General features: G+C 41.6%; 2 pseudogenes; one reads left to right on the plus strand and one right to left on the minus strand.

The window, feature by feature from the left end:
• Positions 1 to 18,439, plus strand: part of LOC100354656 (protein max-like) — a 189,952-nt pseudogene that overhangs the window by 57,504 nt on the left and 114,009 nt on the right.
• On the minus strand, positions 53 to 738 carry LOC127491299 (small ribosomal subunit protein bS21m-like; annotated as a pseudogene).

Raw genomic sequence — 18,439 nt, forward strand, 5'->3', positions numbered from 1 at the left:
AGCACCTGCCCCTGAATGAAGGTTTACATACTGGATCCCCTGTACACAGGCCTCAGCAGCCTTCCCATGCATCCCTTTGATTCTTTTGCATCAAGAAGTTGTTATTTAGGGGCCGGCACCATGGTGCACTAGATTAATCCTCCGTCTGTGGCGCCGGCACCCTATATGGTTGCAGGTTCTAGTCTCGGTTGCTCCTCTTCCAGTCCGGCTCTCTGCTGTGGCCCAGGAATGCAGAGGAGGATGGCCCAAGTGCTTGGGCCCCTGTACCCACATGGGGGACCGTGGGGAAGCTCCTGGATCCTGGCTTCGGATCTGTGAAGCTCCGGCCGTTGCAGCCACTTGGGGAGTGAACCAACAGAGGGAGGACCTTTCTCTCTCTCTCTCTCTCTCTCTCTCTCACTGTCTGTAACTCTGTCAAATAAATAAATAAAAAATCTTTAAAAAAAGTTGATATTTTGAGTCATTTCTATGTTGTAGATCTGCCAGCAGTTTTCATAGCTTTCCCACTGTTGCCTGCAGCAAGGCTTCTCATAGTACTGGCCATCATTTAGTGTCTTAAATAAGCCAAGATGGGGATTCTGTATAGGGTTTGTATGCAGCTTCTACATTCCCTTTCTGTACCGTCACAGTCCTGCTGATGAATTTCAGATGTTTCCCTGTGACCTTGAACCTAAGTCTGCACTTTGCAGGACCTAGTGCTCTCAGATCCCAGCCCTTTGTAGACACTTTTGACAGCATGGTACTTCATGAGCTTCTCAGGTTCTAGTCTTTCTCCCAAATTTTTTTTCAGTGTTGCTGAATTATGACTGGGGAAGATATAAAATCAGCAGAAATATTATATGTAGGATACCTCAGTTTCAAATAAGAGGAAAGAAAGACAGCCTAAATCAATAAAATCTTGCTTCTATTTGTATATATGCTGATGTAGATTTAAGTATGTAGTTCTTGCTGCAAATACCTACTGAAGTTTGCCTAGTAAAGATTCTCTTGGATTTTCTTTTTTTTTTTAAGTTTTTAAAATTTTTTATTTATTTGAAAGGCAGAGCTGAAGAGAGACAGAGAGACAGAAAGAGATTTTCCTCTGCTGGCTCACTCCCCAAATGACCACAACAGCCCAGGGTTGGGCTAGGCTAACGCCAGGAGCCAGGAGCCTCGAGCCTCCTCCAGGTCTCCCACATGGGTGCAGGGATCCGAGCACTTGAACCATTCTCTGCTATTTTCCCAGGTACACCAGCGGGGAGCTGGACAGGAAGTGGAGCAGCAGAGACTTGAACTGATGCTCATATGGGATGTTGGTGTCGCAGGAGGTGGCTTTACCAGTTAAGCCACAATGCAGACCTCTCTTGGATTTTCTTAATGATCGCATGTGTAACATTTGTAATTATGATATCATTTGTATGCAAATTGCACAAAAATAATTTTAATAATGGTTGAAGATAGGTTTCTTTTTCTTTGACTTTGTAGGTAGTAAAAATGGGAAAATATTAGCCTTGAATATTTATTTATTTTTCCTTTTTTTTTTAAACAGCAAAGTGCTTTTAAAATTTTTTATTTAGAGCTGGTGTTGTGGCATAGCAGGTTAAGTCACTGCTTGTGATACTGGCATCTAATATCTGAGTGCCAGTTTGAGTTCTGGCTGCTCCACTTTCAATCCAGCTCTCTGCTAATGTGCCTAGGAGAGCAGTGGATGATGGTCCAAGTACTCGGGCTCTTGTCACTGATGTGGGAGACTTGACTAGAGTTCTAGGCTCCTAGCTTTAGTGAGGAAGGTCTGTAGTGCTTTTTTCCCCCTAATTTTTTGAAAAAGATTTACTATGGTTATTTGAAAGGCAGAGTTAGAGAGGGAGGGAGGAAGGAGAGGAGGAGAGCGAGAGAGAGCGAGAGAGAGAGAGAGAGAGAGATGTTTTCCATCCACTGATTCATTCCCCCATTGGCTGCAACAGTTGAGGCTGGACTAGGCCAAAGCCAGGAGCTTGGAACTCCATCCTAGTCTCCCAAATGGGTGGCAGAGGCCCAAGTACTTGTGTCATCTTCTGCTGCTGTCCTAAGGGCATCAGCAGGGAGCTGGATCAGAAGTGGAGAAGCAGGGACTTGAACTGGCACTCATATGTGTCGCTCCCCATCTTCGTGGAGGAACGACACAGGACCCTGCGCTGTTCTTTCGTCTGCTCGGCCCTCCCCGGGTTTGCTGCTGGTTCTTCCCGGGTTGGCTACTGTCCCTTCCACCTCCGTGGAAGGGCGGTTCCCTCTGGCCACTTTCCCCACTTCCGCAGGGGAGTGGCACACCGCCGGCCGGCTCTCTCGGGGGCTGCACAGGTGTTCCCCTTAGATGTTCCCCTTAGATGTTCCTGGTGCATGCCGTCTCTCTCCTCCTTTATAGTCCTCCTCTGCCAATCCCAACTCGGCTGCCCACACGCCGAGTACGCTGCTCTCCTCCAATCAGGAGCAAGTCCTACAGTTTATTGGCTGAACTGGAGGCAGCTGTGTAGAAGCTGTTTTCTCCTCTCCCAGCGCCATATTGTGGGAGAGCAGATGCATAGAATAAGTCTTAATTCCAGCAACTTAGTCTAGTCCGAGTTGCTCCCCACAATATGGGATGCAGATCTCACAGGTGGCAACTTAACCTGCTGCCTTACAACTCCAAATCCTAGTGATTTCTTCTTGACTGTTGTGAGGATTCTCTTTCCCCCTAGAAGCCCTAGAAGCCAGTGCAATTCCCTAAGATAGGAGAGCCATTCCCCACTTTTGGCACTTCAGATAATTCCAGAGAGACTGAATGACTTGCTTACTCTCATTAATTCTAAAACCCATTAGAGAGAAAGATGGCCTAGTGAGAAATTGGACTAATTTGATATTAAAAAAGGACCACTTATTTATTTAGTTATTTATTTGACAAGTAGAGTAACAGACAGACAGAGAGAAAGGTCGTCTTTCCGTTGGTTCACCCCCCAAATGGCCGCAACAGCCAGAGCTACATCGATCTGAAGCCAGGAGCCAGGTGCTTCCGCCTGGTCTCCCACGTGGGTGCAGGGGCCCAAGGACTTGGGCCATCCTCCACTGCCTTCCCAGGCCACAGCAGAGAGCTGGACTGGAAGAGGAGCAACCGGAACCAGAACCGGTGAGGGCCCCAGGACCACCTTTTAAAAAACTCTCTACACTCAGAATCAGCCCTAAAGGCACTCGGATCTGGCTGAAAAGCCCATGAGAGTATTTCAGGCATGGAAAGCCAAGACACTCTGGCAAAAAGATCTCTGTGAGTGAGATCCCAGTGGAAAGAACAGGTCTTCAAAGAGGGAGGTGCCTTTCTCTGAAGGGAGGAGAGAACCTCCACTTTGACTATGACCGTGTCTAAACAAGATAAGAGTCGGAGAACTCAAGGGGCTTCCATAGCCTTGGAAACTCATAACTGGTGCATAGGGAGATTACTGATGCCATAAACAGGAGTGTCAATTGGTAAAGTCAACAACAGGAGTCACTGTGCACTTACTCCTCATGTAGGATCTCTGTCCTTAACGTGCTGTACACTGAGGCTTAATGCTATAACGAGTACTCAAACAGTATATTTCACTTTGTGTTTCTATGGGGGTGCAAACGACTGAAATCTTTACTTAATGTACACTAAACTGATCTTCTGTAAAAAAAAAAAAAAAAAAAAAGAAAGAAATTATCAATTCCCAACTTGACTCTCACTGGGATTAAACATGACAATAGGTCTGATCTGATTTCATCATCATTTAAAAAAAATCATCTATTATTTTTCACTTTATGTTTCTGTGTGGGAGCAAACTGTTGAAATCCATACTTAATGTATACTAAGCTGATCTTCTGTATATTAAGATAATCGAAAATGAATCTTGATGTGAATGGAAGGGGAGAGGGAGTGGGAAAGGGGAGGGTTGTGGGTGGGAGGGACGGTATGAGGGGGAAGCCATTGTAACACATGAGTCGTACTTTGGAAATTTATATTCATTAAATAAAAGATTAAAAAAAAAAAAACTCTCTACAGGCAAAGGACAAAGGGGAAAATGTTAAATGCCAGCTTCATGCCAGTGAAAATATTAGTCCTGGGTCAAATCAAGTAACTTCTGATGATGTATATCCTGATTTTTTAAGTATATATGCTGCCGAAGCAAGCACATGATGATGCATATCCTGAGAACACCCCAAGAGACTGAACGGTGGTTCTTCATCAAGACTACTGGTGGGGATGAGTTAAGTATATCTGGATGCCTCTTTGGTTCTGTTGAGGGTATGCCCTCTGGACTTGGTCCTTTGTTTCTCTTTCCCTATTTTACAACTCTCTAGTGTCTTTAGCATTCTCCCAACAACAGCCATGAGGGGGCAAGCATTTGGTGCAGCACTTAGAACACTGCTTCAGATGCCTGCATTCCGTATTGGAGTCTGTGGTTCAAGTTCTGGCTCCTCTGCTTCCAACTTGGCTTTTGGTGAAGTGCAGATGAGCTCCCATCCACTGGTTCATTCCACGATTGTCACCAATTGTTAGGGGCCAAAGCAGGGAAAGAGGAACTCTATCCAGGTCTCCCACATGGGTGGCAGGAACCATACTGCTTGAGTTATTACTACCACCTCCCTGGATCTGCATTAGCAGGAAGCTAGAATTAGGAGCTAGTGCCTGGTATTGAACTCCTACATGGGAGGCAGGTGTTCTAGCTAGTGCATGAACTGCTAGGTCAAAGGCCCACCATCCTTCCTTGTTTTATGCTCACAGTTTACCATGCTATTCAGCCTCTTCTGAACCTTGCTTTTAAAATTATCAGTATGTTTTAGAGATTGTTTTATGGTATTACATATAGAGCTGCCTCAACCTTTTCAAGGGTGCCATAATATTTCATGTTTCTGATGTACTATAACGTCCTAAAATACAGTCCTCTAGTATTGAGCATTTGGATCACTTCCAATATGCAAATATTGCCTTTTCAGGGGAATGTTCTAAATAAATTTCTTGTGCATATATCTTTGTGTGCATCTATAAATATATTTGTAGCACAATTTCCTGGAAGAGCAACTGCTGGGTCACGGGTATGTGAATATTTTAATTTGCAAAGATATTGCCTCATCATCTTTCATTAAGAACATGCCAGTTTATACTTCCATTGACAATACTTAAGAGTGGCTGTTTCTTCATTTCCTTTGCCAACATGAGACATTACCAATTGTATTGATCTTTGCCAATATCTTGCCTAAACTACAGACTCTTTTTAGAATTTTTGTTTGTGTTTCTTTTAATATTAATGATACTTGATGTATTTTCATATGTTTAATGTTGTTTTTCTTTTTTGTTGAACTGTCTTTTCATGTCTTTTGTTAGTAGATGCCTTTTTCTCTTAAAAAATTACATGATTTAAATGGCTTATCTATTTTATTTGTTCTAAGAACTGGATTCTGAATTTAATTATTAATAGTGGCACTTTTTTCAAATTTCCAAGTCATAGCTTGTGTTTTCATCACCTATTTTTTTTAGCCTATGTAGATAATTTTTGATATCAAGTGAAAGGGTGGGAGGGTGGTTATGGGGGGAAGAATCGCTGTAATCCAAAAGTTGTACTTTTGAAATTTATATTTATTAAACAAAAGTTTTCCATTAAAAAAAGAAACTACTTAGTATGGAAATTTCCAAGGGCAAGAGTGCAAAAAAAAAAAAGTGAAAGAAAATTGATAAAAAGGTGAAAATAGCTTGCAATGAGTGGTGATTAAACAGATTTCATTATAGCATCTCATTCTTATAGCATCTGTTAGAAACATTGTAGATAATATGAATAAACCACACAAATTCTGGACAAATTAATTGAAAAGCTTAACAAAGTAAATAGTTTTCTTAAAAAAAGTTAACTAAATGAATATTGTATGAGCATACCTCAAAAAGACCATGGAGAGGTTGGTGGTGTGACCCAGTGGGTTAAGATACTACTGCAATGCCAGCTTTCCATATGAGTGGCAGTTCGAGTCCCAGCTGCTCCCCTTCCAATTCAGCTCCCTGAGAATGTGCTGATGTTCCTGGGAAAGCGTGGGAAACCCAGATGGAGTTACAGGTTCCTGGCTTTGGACTGACACAGTCCTGGCCATTTCAGCCATTTGAGGAGTGAACCAATAGGTGGAAGCACTCTCTCTCTCTCTTTATCTCTCTTTGCAATTCTGCCTTTCAAATACATAAATAAATCTTTTAAAAAAAGTTCATGGAGGGGCCAGTATTGTGGCACAGCCAGCCCTTTTATAAAAAAAAAGTGCATGGAAAAATGGAGTTAAAAGATAAGCTTATTTTGGTGCAAAAATGTTTTGAAAAATAAATGAGTAGTTTTTTTTTCTGATGTGCATTTTCATGAACTTTTTAAAGACCCCTCCCCTGTATGCATGAATTTGAAAACAAACTAAATTTAGAAAAAAATTATTTATCTATTTATTTGAAAAACAATGTGTGTCTCCCAGGCACATTGGTATGAAGCTGAATTGGAAGCAGAATAGCTGGGACGCAAGCCAGGCACTCTCATGTGAGACATGGGTGTCTCAAGTGGGGGCTTAACCCACTGCACCTCAGTACCTGCCCCTCAGCTTATCTTTTAGTTCCATTCTCCATGAAATTTTTGAAGTTTCTCTGTTATCCCCTTTTCTACTCTTTCTTGTCCTCTTTGTTTGAAATATTTTGTACTTCTGTCTTTTTAAAAATAAACTTTTGTTTCAAAATTTGACCTTTATAGAAAATTGCAAAGATATCACAGATAATGCTTATTCACTTTCCCTCACTCTCAATATCTTATATTATCATGATGCATTTCGCACATTGCTATCAATAAATCAGTAGTCTTTATTTGGATTCACCAGCTTCTTCATAATGACATCTTTCTGGTGTAGGATCCAGTCCCAAGGACAACATTCCTATGGCTGCCATGTCTCCCCTAGTCTCTTTGGGTTCTTGACAATTTCTTAGCTCTCCTTTTTTTTTTTTTTTATGATGTTGACAACCTTGAGAAGTCCTGGTCAGGTAGAATGTTCTCTTTTTGGTGTTCATCTGATGTCCTCATAGACTGGGGTTATGGAATTTGATGGACTATCACAGAAGTAGAGTGCCTTTATCATGATGCTTTTTCAGAGTGACTATGATGTTCTCGTGACATCACTGAGGATATTACCTTTTATCACTTGGTTAAGGTAGTGTTTACCAGGTTTCTCTACTGTGCATTTTTATCCTTTTCCTATTTTATTCTTTGGAGATGAGTCACTAAGTCTGGCCTGCCCTTAAAGGATAGTGATAGTGGTGATTATGTTCCACCTCCTGATGTTATATACTTCCTGCTATAAGTGGGAATGTTTTCACATCTTATTTGGAATTCTTCTGTAAGAAAAATTTATCTTTTCTCCTCTCCCTCCCTCTCTCTCCACTAATTCAATGATTTAGTTATGATCTCATGGATATTTACAGGCATACCTCAGTGATATTGCATGTATGGTTCCAGACCACTGCAATAGAGTGAATATTGCAAGAAAGCAAGTCACATGATGGGGCCGGTGCTGTGGTGTAGTGGGTAAAGCCACCACCTGCAGTGCCAGCATCCCATATTGGTGCTGGTTCATGTCCTGGCTGCCCCACTTCTGATCTAGCTCTCTCTGCTATGGCTGGGAAAGCAGTAGAAGATGGTCCAAGTCCTTGGGCCCCTGCACCCACATGAGAAACCTGGAAGAAGCTCCTGGCTTCAGATTGGCACAGCCCTGCCCACTGTGGCCAGTTGGGGAGAGAGCAAGTGGCTGGAAGACCTCTCTCTCTCTGCCTCTCCTTCTCTATCTGTGTAACTCTGACTTTCAAATAAATAAATAAATCTTAAAAAAAGAGTCAGTTAGTATTCTCTGTCATAGGATTGTATCCTTAAGAAATCTTAAAAAAAAAAAAAGTAAGAAAGTCACATAAATATTTTTGGCTTTCCAGTGCATACAAAAATTATGCTTGCACTATATTGTAGTCTGATAAGTATGCAATAGTATTTTGTATTTAAAAAGTACATGCTTGGGTCGGCATTTGGCATAGTTTAAGACTCCCATATTGGAGTGCCTGGGTTCAAATCTCAACTCTGCTTCCAATTCCAACTTTCTGCTAATGTGTACCCTGGGAGGGAACAGTGATGGCTCAAATTGCTACCACTCATGTGAGAGACCTGGAATGAGTTTATAGCTCCTGGCTTTGGCCTAGCCCAGCCCCATGTTGTGGGAATTTGGGGAGTGAAATAATGTATGGAAGGTATCTCTCTGTGTGTCTGTTGTTCTGGGAGGGGGAGCAGAATTTCTCTTGGGGCTTGGAATATATCTTGCCATTCTCTTCTTGCCTGTAGAGTTTCTGATGAGAAGTCTGCAGTGAGACTAATTGGATTTCCTCTGAATGTGGTTTGGCAGTTCTCGTGCACATTTCACATGTTTTCTTTATGTTTAACTGTGGGGAGTTTTACTACATTGTATCATGGTGAAGATCTTTCTGGTCATGTCTATTGGGAGTTCTATGTACTTCCTGTACTTGGATGTCTCTTTCTTTCTCCAGAGTGGGCAAGTTTTCTGTTATTATTTCATTAAAAGGGCCTTCTAACCCCTTCTCTCTTTCCATGCCTTCCCAAATTCCTAGGATCCATATGTTGGGTCATTTGATAGAATCTTGTAGATCTCCAACTATGTTTTTTAGTTTTCTAATTTCTTCTTCTTTTATTTGGTCTGACTGTAATATTTCCAGAAATTTGTCTTCTGTTTCACATATTCTTTCTTCTGTCTTACCTATTCTGTTATTAAGGCCTTCCACTGCATTTTTATTCAATCTATTGAATTCTTCATTTCTAGTATTTCATTCTGACTTCTCTTTAATGTGTCAGTTTCTTGGGCACACTTTTCATTTAGATCATTAATTTTCTTCTGATTTTTTCTAAGTAATCTGCTTATTAATTTTCTGAATTCCGTTTCTGGCATATCCTCATTCTCCTCATCTTCTCCTTCTATTGCTGAAGAATTAAAGTGCTCATTTGGGGGACTCATGGTGTCTTCCTTATTCTTATTTAGGTTTTTTCCTTTCTGTTGCTGCATTTGTGAATTTCTTTTTTATTTGTCTGGTTGCTTTTCTCTTTAATCTGTGTCTTTGTGCTTGTGGTGAGGTTTCCCTCTGATATGATCTGCTATGTCTCTGTGCTTTGCAAGGGGAAGCACACAGCCCCATCTACTGGAACCTAGCTCACTTCTCAATCATGGTGGGGGTGGGTATGAACTCTGGTGCACTGAACCCCACCTCCTGGGACCCAGTTTGCTTCTCACTGGTGGATGGAACAAGCTGGAGTTTTCGATATTCAGGACTTCTTGTTGTACAGCTTGTGTGGTGGGGACAAAATTACTCTGAAATGTTGTGGTCCTTGTTCCTGGGTGGGGGTTGTGGTGAGGTGGCCTCCGCAATTGAATGGGCCTATGCACGGGAGGCAAAGGCAGTGGTCCCCTGCTTATGTTAGAGAATGTAAACGAACAAAATGGCTTCTCCCAGATGGCTGCAGGTCCAGTTTGTGGGGAGGGACATAAATGGGCAGAGGGGTGCCCGACTTCTCTGTTCCTCTATACCTTCTCTTTTTTCCTGTGTGGAACTTCAAACGCAGTTCACCAAGCTCCCCCTCCCACTGCTATCTGCAGTTCCATGGACCTGCAATTTCCCATTTAACCTGGTGCACTGGGGGCTGGCACCAGCCTCCCTATTCTGCACCTCTGCCGTGCCTCTGCCCCTTCCCTTTCTTACTTGCTGCTTCAGCATGGACCTGCGCAGTCTCTGTTGGTCTCTTGGGCTTCTGGTTGTGAATTTCCCATGGCGCTATCTCCGGCATGTATCATCTCTCCTTTTTAATTATCTATTTTGTCCTGCATGGCTTGGATTGTCCTATTGCTATACCGCCACTTTGGTACCCCATCCCTTGTTTATTTTTATGTGGAGATTCCAGGAGCTCCAAAAATGATGCTATCACTTCTGATTTGGTAACTTCAATTATTTATGAATTTTTTGGCTTTTTTTTAACTTTTATTTAATGAATATAAATTTCCAAAGTACTAATTTTTTGGCTTTTTGTTTGCTTGTTTGCAAGGAGAGAGAGAGAGAGAGAGAGATTGATTTTCCATCACTGGTTCACTCCCTAAATAACAGCAGCAGTCGGAGCTGCGCCAGACCAAAGCTGAGAGCCAAGAACTCCCTGTAAATCTCCCACGTAGGAGGCAAGGAAAGAAGGACTTGAGCCATTATCTGATGACTCCTGGGGTATGCAATTAGCAGGAAGCTATAATTGGGAGCTGGAGCTGGGACTCAAATCCAGTAATCTGATATGGCACCTGGACATCTTCACTGGCATCTTAACTGATAAGCCAAATGCCCACGGGAAGATTTGTATCGTTTCTGTATATCGTGATTGACCTGATGGTGACTATCTTATAAATATTGCTCATCCTTCCTACTATACATTGATAAATAGGTATTCCTGCAGGTTTTTTCCATCCCTATTCTATTCCTGCCTAACCTGATTTTTCAGCTTTCCAATGTTTATTTTAAACTTCAAAATATACTTTTATTACTGTATTCATTAGAATTAGAGGATACATTTAATTTTAGCCAAGTAACTGCACTATTCTCATGTTCTTTTAGTCTTAATATCCAAACTTTTTTTATTAAATAGAACCAGAAGAAATTCCCATTTTTATAGGTTAAAATAATAGTATATTAACACTTAGGGTTGATATTGGATGGCTACCCAAATAACTACTCCATTAACTATAAATTTAATTGCCTGAGTGAACTATAGCATGGTATTTGTCTTACTGATTCATTATTTCTTGGGGGTGTCATATAACTTTCAGACTGTAGTTTTAACTGTTTTTATTTAAGATGATTATCTTGAACTTTATCTTTGATTTTTTTAAAAGATTTATTTATTTACTTGAAAGTCAGAATTACACACAGAGAGAAGGAGAGGCATAGAAAGAGAGAGAGAGAGAGAGAGGCCTTCCATCTGCTGGTCTACTCCCCAGTTGGCCGCAATGGTTGGAGATGTGCCAATCCGAAGCCAGGAGCCAGGAGCTTCTTCTGGATCTCCCATGAGGGTGTAGGGGTTCAAGGACTTGGGCCACCTTCCACTGCTTTCCCAGGTCATAGCTGAGAGCTGCATTGGGAGAGGAGCAGCTGGGACTCGAACTGGCACCCATGTGGGATGCCAGCACTACAGGTGGTGGCTTTATCTGCTATGCCACAGTGACAGCCCCTTATCTTTGATTTTTGTCTCTTCAATGATCTGTTTTTTTTTTTTTCACAAGTATTAGTTAGCTTTAGGATCTCCTTTGCTTTACGACTACAGTCATGAATGGCATGATGACATTTCAGTCAGTGATGGACCACATATGTATAGTAGTCCATCAGATTATCCAGAGATCTAAAAAATTCCTGTTACCTAAGTGTTGTAGTAGCTATTAGTCAAGTGTTGGTATAATACATAACTCACATGTTTGTAGTGATGCTGGTGTAAACAAACCTACTGTGCTACCAATCATAAAAGTAAAGCACATGCAGTTATGTATGGTACATAACACTTGATAGTGATAACAAACAACTACATTACTGGCTTATGTATTCACTATATTATGTTTTTAATAATTATTTTAGAGTGTACTCCTACTTACAAATAAAAATAATCTACTGTTAAGCAGTGTGCCATGTCATGCATCATCTGACTATGTCAAGTGACCTCATCCAGTAATGAATGGATCTATACCATCTTGGTTTGTGCAAGTGCACTCTGTGACAATCACCCAGTGATGAAACTGATTAATGACAGATTTTTCAGAATATGTTCCTGTTAGGGAACATATCACTCCATGTCTTCTATGTCCTCTCTATTTCTGTAAGCTCTATTCATAGTCATTTTATTTAATTGTCTTTTCTAAGTCCTATGTCTTCTACAGTCCTTAGTCTCTCTTTTTCTTATATTTATTTATTTACTTACGTATTTGTTTGAATGACAGTGATGGGAAGAGAAAGAGAGAGAGATGGAGAGAGACAGAAAATGAATCTTCCATCTCTTGGTTCACTCACTGAATGCCTACAGCAGCTCGTGCTGGGCCAGGCTGAAGCCAGAAGCTTCCACATCCAAGTGCTTGAGCCATTAAGTTGCCTCGCAGGGTGTACATTAGCAGAAAGCTGCCTTCATGAGTCTAACCAGGACTGGAACTCAGGCACTGAAATAAGGGATGTGGATATCCCAAGCAGTGCCTTACCTGCTGTATCAAATGCCTGTCCATGTTCTCTTTTCTGATGTTTCTATGCTGGCCTTAACTTCTGTGATGATATCCTTTTTCTTCTCCACTTCTATCCTGAGCTCTGGATACTTCATATCTAATCTCGTTCCCACAGTGTCACTTTTTCTCTTTGAATATTGTGTCTTTTCTTTATGCTCATGTTTTAAAATGATACTTATTAAATTCTCTGATATTTGGGACATGTCTTTTCTGCTTCCATCTGCTTCATTCTAATGTTGTTTATGATATGTATTTTTTTTTTTTGCCTCTGCTTTTTTGTGTATGTTGCTTCTTCCTTTTTGTGTTTCATTGTAGTATCCTTAACTATAGTTTTGGCTACTCCCTTTTTATTACTACTTATCTTTGGATAATAAGCCAGATATTTGGAGGTATTTTATGTTGGCAGTATTCTGGAGTAGTAGGAAATCTTGATTTGAGTGACAGCTGGTTAGCTCTTAACATCTCTAAGGCTGACAAAGCTCAACATATCTTCAAACCTTAGAATATCTCTTTTCTTGCGTCTCAGCAGCATTCTATGACAAGTTATGATGGCAGTCCACTTGTTCCTTTTTCCTATCTTGTTATTGTTTGCTGCTCATTTCCTATATTGTTATTGTTTGTGCTCAACCTGGGAAAGTGTTGCCCTGTTGCAGTAGATAAAGGGTTATTGCTTCTCTCTTGCAGGGCACCCTGGTTGGGGCTCTATGACCTTCAGGGACAGTGGTGCATAGAACTTCAGCGTGGTTCTGTGTTCTAAGGTGATATTGGCTGAATTTGGTAACATTTTCTTATGTAATTTAATTTTGAGTTACAAACCTGGGTTTCAAGTTAAAATTTGTCTTCCTTTCTCCCCAGTGTCATGTTGTTGTCAGACAATTTCAAAGCAGATTGCAGGGAGGAGACATGTTGTTCTTTTGAAATTGGAAATATCTGTTATCATTTATGGTTGAAGTTTGTTATGTTTGTTTGTAATGGGCTTGAGAGGGAAATTCATAGTCCCAGACTACTTCACAGAGGTAACCATCCATAGATAAAATATTGAATGAAGTAGGTCAAACAAGAGTAAACCTAAATACAACCTGTTGACTAATTCTAGGAGAGCCTAGCACATGTGCATTAATGAAAAGAAATCTTATGTATTTTCCTCTCAGAATAATCTCATTTGGGATGTCAAATGCTTTACACACCCTTATATTCAACTTAAGTTTATAAGGCTTTAAAAGATTTCAATTTCTTAACACTGTATCATATTGTTACACTTAAGAGACATCTGGTTAAAGCATTCATACTTAAAAAAAATTGGTGATGGGAAGACTGGCCTGTGGCACAGTGGGTTAAACCACTGTTTGCAACACAGTCATTCCAAATCTGTATACTGGTTCATGTCCTGGATACTCTGCTCCTGATCCAGCTTCCAGGAAGGCAGTGGAAGGTAGCCCAAGTGCTTGGACTCCTATTACTCATATAGGAGAACTGGATGGAATTCATGGCTCCTGGCTTTGGTCTGGCATTGGTAAGGGCCAAGGAAATGAATACATATGAAAACACTTAGCATGATGCTTGGTAAATAATAATTGACCATCATAGTGTTATTATGATTTTTTTACTGTTGTTTTTATTGTTTTCTAGAACAACTACCACTACTACTATTACCAGTACTTCTATTACCAATTAGTGTGAGTCATTCTATCATGCCAGGTAGGCAATGCTTCAGTTTGACCTACAATTTAGGAAGTTTATGTCCTCTAGCTGATATTGGATTCTGCAGTTAAAAGTATCAATAGTGACCAAAAAGACCTACCTACTTAAACTTATCCAAACTGAAGCATCCTGAGGTTGGTATTACATAGGAGAAGAATGTCTACCTGCCAGTTTATGTGGCTTGAAATGTCTACAAATAAATCTTCCATGCTCTCTTCACCAACTTGAAAACTATTATAGACCTTAGAGAAATAGTCAAGTACAATAGTTACGACATACAGTCTGGAACTGGACTGCATGGCTTTGAACTGTGTGGCTTCAAATCCTGACTCATCTTCTTACCTAACTGTATTGTAAAGGATAGTTTACACTAATCCCTCCATGTCTCAGTTTCTTTATCTCTAAAGAGAGGATGAGAACCCCCAATTTATTAGGTTTGAGGGCTGAAGTGAGCTACTGTACCTGAAGCACTTAGATTGTGTATGGGCACATTATATATGCTATGTTAGTGTTAGATCTCATTTTTTCAATCATAGTACTTTTAAGTTAGGTCAGCACAATACACTAGAGTTAGTCAATGAGTTTTTTTTTAACTAAAATTTAATGAATATAAATTTCCAAAGTACAGAATATTGATTACAATGACTTCCCCCCCATAACGTCCCTCTAAGCCGCAACCCTCCCCTTATCCACTCCCTCTCCCCTTCCATTCATGTCAAGATTCATTTTCGATTCTCTTTATATACAGAAGATCAGTTTAGCATACATTAAGTCAAGATTTCAACAGTTTGCTCCCACACAGAAACATAAAGTGAAAAATACTGTTTGAGTACTAGTTATAGCATTAAATCTCAATGTACAGCACACTAAGGACAAAGATCCTACATGAGGAGTAAGTGCACAGTGACTCCTGTTGTTGACTTAACAAATTGACACTCTTGTTTATGGCATCAGTAATCACCCTAGGCTCTTGTCGTGAGCTGCCAAGGCTATGGAAGCCCCCTGGGTTCACTGACTCTGATCATTTTTAGACAAGGCCATGGTCAAAGTGGAAGTTCTCTCCTCCCTTCAGAGAAAGGTACCTCCTTCTTTGATGACCTATTCTTTCCACTGGGATCTCACTCGTGGAGATCTTTCATTTAGGTTTTTTTTTTCCCCCAGAGTGTCTTGGCTTTCCATGCCTGAAATACTCTCACGGGCATTTCTGCCGGATCCGCATGCCTTAAGGGCTGATTATGAGGCCAGAGTGCTGTTAGGACATTTGCCATTCTATGGGTCTGCTGTGTATCTCACTTCCCATGTTGGACCATTCTCTCCCTTTTTGATTCTATCAGCTAGTATTTGCAGACACTATTCTTGTTTATGTGATCCCTTTGGTTCTTAGTCCTATGATTACGATCAATTGTGAACAGAAATTGATCACTGGGACTAGTGAGATGGCATTGGTACATGCCACCTCGATGGGATTGAATTCGAATCCCCTGGTATGTTTCTAACTCTACTGTTTGAGGTAAGTCAGCTTGAGCATGTCCCGAATTGCACATCTCTTCCCTTTCTTATTCCCACTCTTATATTTAACAGCAATCACTTTTCAGTTAAGTTTCAGCACTTAAGAAGAATTGTGTATTGATTACAGTATTCAACCAAAAGTATTAAGTAGAACAAACAAAAAAAATACTAAGAGGGATAACATATTAAGCTGCTCATCAACAGTCAGGGTGAGGGCTGATCAAGTCACTGTTTCTCATAGTGTTCATTTCACTTTAACAGGTTTCCTTTTTGGTGCTCAGTTAGTTGTCACCTATCAAGGAGATCAATGAGGTCTTAACCTGAATTGGCTGATCAATTTAGATTTGGGGAGCAAGGTGTATAGGAATGGGACCCAAACAGAATTATGCATATTCTAAAGATTTAATTAAATATTTAAACCAAAAATATTATATACTCATATATCAGCACAAACACACACACATGCACATTCTTGACTTTGGTGAAATTGCACACTGGTGGTTAGGAATGTGGTGCTTTGATAGAGTAGAAAGGATCAGGAAAGACCTGAGAGGTTAACCTCAGGCATTGAGGGGAAGACCTGGAAGACCACGTAGTAGTATCAACACCCTAATTAGGTTACAGTGCGGTAGGCAAAAAAAAAAAAAAAAAAAAAAAAGAGTGAGAGAGAATGTGAATAATTCCCTATATTTGTACTTACAAAGGAGGTTATCATTTTCTTAGTACTTTACCTCCATTTAAGTTTTTTTTTTTTAATTAATTTATTTTTGACAGACAGAGTGGACAGTGAGAGAGAGACAGAGAGAAAGGTCTTCCTTTGCTGTTGGTTCACCCTGCAATGGCCGCCGCGGCAGGCGCGTTGCGCTGATCTGAAGCCAGGAGCCAGGTGCTTCTCCTGGTCTCCCATGTGGGTGCAGGGCCCAAGCACTTGGGCCATCCTCCACTGCATCCCGGGCCACAGCAGAGAGCTGGCCTGGAAGAGGGGCAACCAGGAGAGAATCCGGTGCCCCGACTGGGACTAGAACCCTGGTGTGCCGGCGCCGCTAGGCGGAGGATTAGCCTGTTGAGCTGCGGCGCCAGCCAGTCCATTTGTTTTGCAATAACCCTAGAGGATGGTAAGATGGGAAAAAGGAAAACAGGGAGAGGAATGGGCATGGAAGAAAGACCTGTCTCCCTCACCATTTTATTTCATGCTGTCTACTGGTCACATCAAGGAGTTTTGGGTCTGCTTGCTTTGTTGGAGTTTTTCTTAAAAACTGGACATTAGGGGCCGGCACTGTGGCGCAGTGGGTTAATGCCCTGGCCTGAAACGCTGGCATCCCATATGGGCGCCAGTTAGAGACCCAGCTGCTCTGCTTCTGATCCAGCTCTCTGCTATGGCCTGGAAAGCAGTGGAAGATGGCCCAAGTCCTTGGGCCCCTGCACCAGCGTGGGAGACCCAGAAGAAACTCCTGGCTCCTGGCTAGGGATTGGCACAGCTCTGTTGCGGCCAATAGGGGAGTGAACCATCGGATGGAAGACTCTCTCTCTCTCTCCCTCTACTCTCTCTGTGTAACTCTGACTTTCAAATAAATCTTTAAAAAAATTGGACATTAATGAATCACCCAAGGTGATTTTGAGGAAAGAAGAAATGAGCATCTCTTGAGCATTTCAGAGTTTGCTGCTGATGCTCATTCGCTTGCTGTTTTTAGAGAGCACAGTAGTGCCTTTGAAGTTCTGCCTAAATATCACCTGAGCATCAAGACCTCCCAGGCCCCAGGTGCAGAGCAGATTAACCTAGTTGTTCTCCACAGGACGCTCATCCGTGCCCCCTGCCTGCCCTTTGGCTAGCTCATCTGAAGTCCACCACAGCATATATAAGAAGGGCAAATGATTGGGGAAAATTGAGGGTGTGGTGTGCTGCACAGCTTTGCTGCTGACCCGATCTCCACCTTAATCTTTTCAGCCCGTGGTATCCATATGGCTATGGAATGAAACGAAGCCCCTCCTCTGGATCCCAGCAGTCCTGGAGGCCTCCCTGAGGGGACTCACCTGAACAAGGAGAGCATAAGTGAGTCTTATGTTTTAACATGCAGCTACTTCAGAATGTTTTGCTAGCATATTACTCTGTCTTGGTGTTTCTAAATCCCTTAGTAAGTTGTCAGGAAGCCTGCCTGCCGCGTCTCTCCATCCTCCTCTTTCCCAGCACCTTCTCTTGGCACCAGGCAGAAATATCCTCAAATCTTTACATGCCACAGAAACACACTGTACCCTGAATAAGTCTCACAAAGAAAATGTTGACAGACTTTGCATCAGATCCATAAAATTCAAAACCCCAAAAATTATGGGCCAGGGTCAAGAGAAGCTATTTCCAAGAAAACGGTTGGACTCCAAGCAAAGGATTTTTGACACAGAACATACTCTTTTTTTAGACCATCAGTGGGAGACTAGCTGGTCCCCAGCCATGCATAAATCTGTCCATGTGCAATTGGTAGCAGTTCCTAATTGGGGAAAAGGAGGGGGGGATGCATGGGGCTAGAGGAAGCTGAGACTGGCAGGCAGGGCAGAGCCAGGAGGGAGAGGCCTAGCCCTTGCTGCTGCCTTTCCAGAAGGCCTGCACCGCAGAAAGGACTGCCTTGAGCATAAATCACCACCTTTTCTGGAGTGCAGGAAAATAAGACCATAAATAATAACTAGATGCGCCGAGTGCACTGTGGAATGGCTGGATATTGAGGGAAGGGTGGAAGAGTATGTCCAGGCTGGGAACTGGGCAAGTTGAGCAATGGTTGTTGAATATGGTGAAAAAAGTGGAATGGCCCAGTTAATTTTTTGAAAACTTCTTCCCGAAACCTTCCAGTGCTCTATGACAGGCAGAAAAAAATTAATACTCTTGAATGCCTAATGGGTAATAAACTGTAAATAGCCTTGGACTGGGACATTCATAGATGTCTGGAAG

This window comes from Oryctolagus cuniculus, chromosome 1, assembly GCF_964237555.1.
Source record: "Oryctolagus cuniculus chromosome 1, mOryCun1.1, whole genome shotgun sequence".
NCBI classification, from domain to species: Eukaryota; Metazoa; Chordata; class Mammalia; order Lagomorpha; family Leporidae; genus Oryctolagus; species Oryctolagus cuniculus.